The sequence below is a fragment of the Camelina sativa genome, chromosome 3 (genome assembly GCF_000633955.1).
Source record: "Camelina sativa cultivar DH55 chromosome 3, Cs, whole genome shotgun sequence".
Lineage (NCBI taxonomy): Eukaryota > Viridiplantae > Streptophyta > Magnoliopsida > Brassicales > Brassicaceae > Camelina > Camelina sativa.
In genome coordinates this window covers 20,019,162-20,024,882 of record NC_025687.1, presented here as the reverse complement: position 1 = coordinate 20,024,882, position 5,721 = coordinate 20,019,162, and the positions used below count along the sequence as shown (strand labels likewise).

Here is a 5,721-nt window from a genome sequence, read left to right as displayed (position 1 = left end):
TATTTTACATTTAAGATATATATAGTTCCATTTTGTTCGAAAGATAAATGTTAATTTTAAGATAAAAGACGCAAGGAAAGACTAATGTTTACGTTTAATCGTATTTAAATACTACTTTTTGGCTATAATACTTGAGATTTAAGAACATATTTGAAAGTTAAATATCTTTTAGCTGAGGTTTCTCTTTTATATATAAAACTATATTTAAGGTAATCTAGACTCTTTTTTCTCCTTGAGTGGGTTACTCTAACAAGATTAAAACAAGTTCTAATCAAGCTCTCTAACCAAATGCATATATATGCATCAGTGAGAGACATATAGGGATCATTTGATGAAGAATTAATGAATAAAAATGAGAGGTGATCATAGTGTCACTATAAAGTTATTCTGATATCTCCTTGTATTCGATATTCACATATAATCAAATAAAAATGTCTTTGTCAAAATTGATTTTGTTCTATCTATCTGTAACGAAGATTTTGAACTCGATTATTGTAAATTCGTGATAAGCAATCATCAAACTGGATCTTGAATCCATACATTCTTACCCCTTGCATGCCTTATATATATTCGAAGTAATAAAGATTTGATCACATAACTCTGTGAAAGCTAAAGATCAGTAGAAAAAGGGATATCAATTCTTGAAAAAATTCGAAAATTTCATCAAGAATAATAACACATCTCAGGACACGTATATTGATAAGCCAACATCATATGAATAAAGACTGACAAAAAATCAACTGAAGAAAACAATAAAGTTTCACTGACGTAATTAAGAAAAGATAAAACAAAGAACAATGTTTGATTTAATGGAAAAGTAGAAAAGAAAGAATGAAACAAGATGGTTCCCAGATTTGGGCATCCCACTTACCTCTGTTGGAATCCTAATTCGAGAGCACCACCTTATCTATCTTCTCTTATTTACCCCACTCACCTTCTACTTCTAAACAAATTCTCTCTTGCCCCTCTAAACTTTTTTTGAGGGAATGTATCTAATTATTTTGTTTTGAAATACCTAAATATTTCAGCATTTAAATACTGGTTTTATTAAATAAAAGAGTGTATTATATAGGTACTATTAGTCAGTATATCATTAAGACATTAAGTGTAAATGGTAATCCCAACATTTCATGTCATGAAACAATTATGAATCTTAAAAGAAGGATTACAAACGTCAAAATCTTAATGTTAAACACTACTTAAACTCAATTTAGATATACAATAAACTATATGAATTTTCTACGTTATTGAAGTATGATACTATACATGTCATTCTATGCACTCGTACGTTGTCTAGTATTCCCATTCACTCCTATAAAGCAATATTGTATTGTATTAGCTTTTGATTCGTATAATATGGAATTAATTAAAGAACCAAACACCAAGATTTCCACTCTCATCACAACTTGTTAGTCCATATATTTTATGAAAGTTGTTTCTTTATTCAGGAAAAAAAATTTAGTTGACATTAAGGGAACAAAACAAACAGGCAAAAAAATCAATCACATCTTACACATAAGAAAAACATAACTACATAAGAATAAGAATAAGAATAATTGCTGAGACAAAAAAAAAAAAAAAAAAAAAAAAAAAAAAAAAAAAAAAAAAAAAGAAGATGTGAAAGATCACATCTTACAATATAGCAAACCATCGTATCCTATCCTCAGGTCACATGTATCTGAAATAAGACATATCGAAGCTGAATCTCTTTATCCTCAGATCGTGTTCCCTTAGTGTATATATATGTCACAAATTATAATATGGTTTTATTTTTATAAGTTTGTATTGTTGAGTTTCTTGACATGGCTTAACCGTTGTTTACTGTTAATTATACTTAAACCAAAATGATCAAACCGTAAATTATAAATATCCAAAAGACTAAAACGTGCTTTTCTCTATTGGGATGGCTTCAACGACCGATATAGTTCATAGTGACGATAACTCCACTGAACCTTTTAGACGACAACATAGGAGTCGCGTTGTCTTTTCCTCTGTGAGAGAATCACATCACTCTTAAGAGAAGCCTCTGGTACCGACAGAGAGTTTACATAACTTTCTTATCAATCCTGGTGCTTGTTTTCTTTTCCATTAATCAAAATTTGTTTATGTATACAAACCCGCATACAAAAACGCTCACCAGGTTCTTAACTAGTAGTACATGTACGTAGTTTAATATTGTGTTAGCTAGATTTTTAGTTTATATAGTATATATATATATATATAAGCATATATGTAAATATACACTTTTTTAACCTATTCGTTTTTCTTGTAGAATTGATGCCATAAATCTAATAACTAAATGTGGAATTTCGATCAATTTTTTGAAATGACAACATACATTATACGGGTTTGAATTCGGATAGTGACAAAGTGAGAGTAGTAACGGAAACCACAAGACTACATATTTTTTTCCAATTAATAAAAAAAATTATGAAACTAGAAGGGAGCATATCTGCAAATCTTGTGAATATTAATCGTCGTATTCATATCTAATATCTATCAATTATTAAGTGACTAAAACTTAAACCAACAAAAAAGTGACTGAAACAAAATAAATAAATAAATAAATCGTCCAACGAAACAATGATTAAACTCCTTTATCATAGACAGTATGGAATCCACTCCTCGCACCACCACCGAACGATCTCTTCTATTTTGTCTTTTGCTTAACCTAAAAGAAAGAAAAATAATTAAAAAAAAAGAAAAACTATAGTTGCCAAATGAATAATATCTAACTCTGAAAAAATCTAAGAAAATTATATAATTTTGCAATTAGCTAGACTTCTAGAGACAGTTTTCGTATCTCATATACACACGTTTTCTCCAAAATATAAGAGGAATATTTTTTTTTGGTTTTTTTTTCCAAATCATATCCATTCTTAATTTAAATGGTTTGAAAGTGATTTTCGGAAAATAAAAGTTGGAATAACAAACCAAAGTCATGAGAATGAAAAGGAAATTAAATGCGTCACGGAGGAGCACTAAGACTACAAAGCATTTGGTGGTCAATGTGTCAAAACCCCACTTCTTATTAAACAAAATAAAAAGGGGGAAAATAACAACAAAACATACTCCCTTATATTTAAATGGGCATTGCTTTATTGTTTAGCAATATATCCCACTTGAGTTTAACTCTTCTCATCTCTCTTCTTTCTCCCTCTTTATAACATTTATATATAAGAAGAGTGTAGGCTGTAGCTAAATTTGAAACTTGACTATACATATGGTACTTGTTTAATGACATCTAAATATTGTAAATTTACGTTAGCTAGATAGTGAGATACTTACATCAATTTTTTGTATGGATAATTATATACATACATATATATTCAATATTTTCCTTCTATACTATTTCACTCGACCAGAAATTGAGGATCCTACCTAGTTCGCAAGAGATAGATGCATGGTCGTATACTTGTATTTAAAAAATCATGTGTAGGGGTTGGTGTTTTGTCTTTAGTGAATAATTAAGGGAATCTATTTGTGTCTGTTTTAATTTATTGTGGAAAGTATTCAATGTTTACGAATTGGACATGCGGGTAGACAAACATTAATACGCACAAGGATTTGATATTCAATCTATTCAGATTAGGACAACTAATTATAGTACATATCAAAGTCCTAATTGGTTTAGGAATTTGACTTACATGCATCTTACCTTTGTGTAGAGCTAGATAACTATGATTGTTGTTGTACCTATTAGCTAATTTAATTTCAAAGAAACATATATAGGAGAGTGATTGGAGTGTGTTACGCATAAATAAGGATTATGAAAATTAATATTAGTACATAGCGAACTCCTAATAGCTTAGCACCTGCCTTACGCATCATACTTTTGTGTGGTCGGTCATACGTAATGTTATGTTATGCCAATTAACACCATCGAAATATACGAGTTTTTCTTTACGTAGAATTACGAAATTTTTTTATCTCCATTTCGACCCTTTTTCGTAATGGTTTTTTTGTCATTTCGTCCTTTTTTCGCTGGAAGAAATGTGATATGCACGAGTGTGTCCGTATACTTTTCGTGGCCAACACCAATGGCTACGAATCGACACCAAAGGTTGTCTACAAAAATACATATGTCTATATATACATAAGAAAACAAAAAAATAATGAGAAGTAAACTTTTTTATGAAAGAAGCATTAAAGTAATAAATATATAGAAATATCGAGAGAGAGTTACAAATATATTTGTGTACTATATTGTAAAAAGCTATATGTGTATGCACACACAATCATCTTACCACATACTACTTGATATCATACAAAAACTATGTGATATACCAACTTTAATATGATGCACACACGTGTTACGCATTGAAAAATAAAAGAATCATAACATGTATGTGTATACATGATTTGCAATTTCTCTACTTTGAAGTCGACAAAAGAAAAGAAAAAAAAAAGTTCAAACAAATTCCAAAATGAATTCTTATATAAACGATATGCTGACATGTATATGTAAAAGTAAATAAATATGTTAAAACATATTTTGTTTCGGTTACTTAATTCATATCTCTAAAGTCTAAACACTAGGTCATTAAAATATTCCAAAAGATACGTAGACGTATTATTGAGTGAACAAAATAATGAGTGTATCTTTTTAATCTAACTTTTGATCGACTATAAAAAGGAGTCATCTCCCATTAGGTTTTGCCTGCCTCAAACAAATAGAGCTTATCTCATTCACTCACCAAACAACTCTCATCAATATAAACAGAGAGAGAGAGAGAGTGGGAGAGAGTTATATATACAAACACACATAAACATAGCTATAGTAGTGTTATATAACTAGAGATATATATATCTCGACTAAGTAAGTAGTAAGAGCTCATCAATTAAGTGATAAAGATGAAAGGTGGGAGTATGGAGAATTTGAAGCCGATATTGGCGATCATATCACTACAATTTGGGTATGCAGGCATGTACATCATCACCATGGTCTCGTTCAAGCATGGCATGGACCATTGGGTTCTTGCTACATACCGTCATGTCGTCGCTACGGTTGTCATGGCTCCCTTTGCTCTCATTTTCGAGAGGTACCACTACACTCACACACACACACACATATATATATATATAGATGTATATGCATGGATGAATAATTATTTTAATAAATGTGTGTTTGCAGGAAGATCAGGCCAAAGATGACACTAGCAATGTTCTGGAGGCTTCTTGCTCTTGGAATACTAGAGTAAGTCTCTTTCATTAGAAAACCATCTTCCTCTTTTTTTTCTTTGCAATTAGAAAGTTCGGTTCATACAACCTTTTCGCAAAAATCCAAACTTACTTTTTATAGTTGTGATGCAAATTCACGAGTTCAAGTACGTTACTTTATCATGTTAATNTTCTTTTTTTTTTTTTTTTTGCGAGCATTCGGGTACGTTACTTGGAAGATGAAATAATAACATATCGTACCCAAAAAAAAAAAATAGACTCTTATAAATTATGATATTTTTTCGGTTTAGCTAATAAAAATGTTATTACAGATTAATCCAAAGATTGTTAATGTTTATAACAATTATATTATATTATTACCATAATAAAAAAAAAATATTATTACCATCAAAAACATATTACAATATATTGCATATACCAAAAATTCATCTAGAGTTGGACGTGGGAGATAGATCTTTTATTGTTTAAAATATTTATTAACTAGTAAATTATAATTGTTTAGAAAGTATTTGTACTTAGATACAGTGGATTTGTAGGGGG

General features: G+C 29.8%; 1 pseudogene; it reads left to right on the top strand.

Annotated features, from left to right (window-relative positions):
- Positions 4,653–5,721, top strand: part of LOC104777584 — a 3,295-nt pseudogene continuing 2,226 nt past the window's right edge.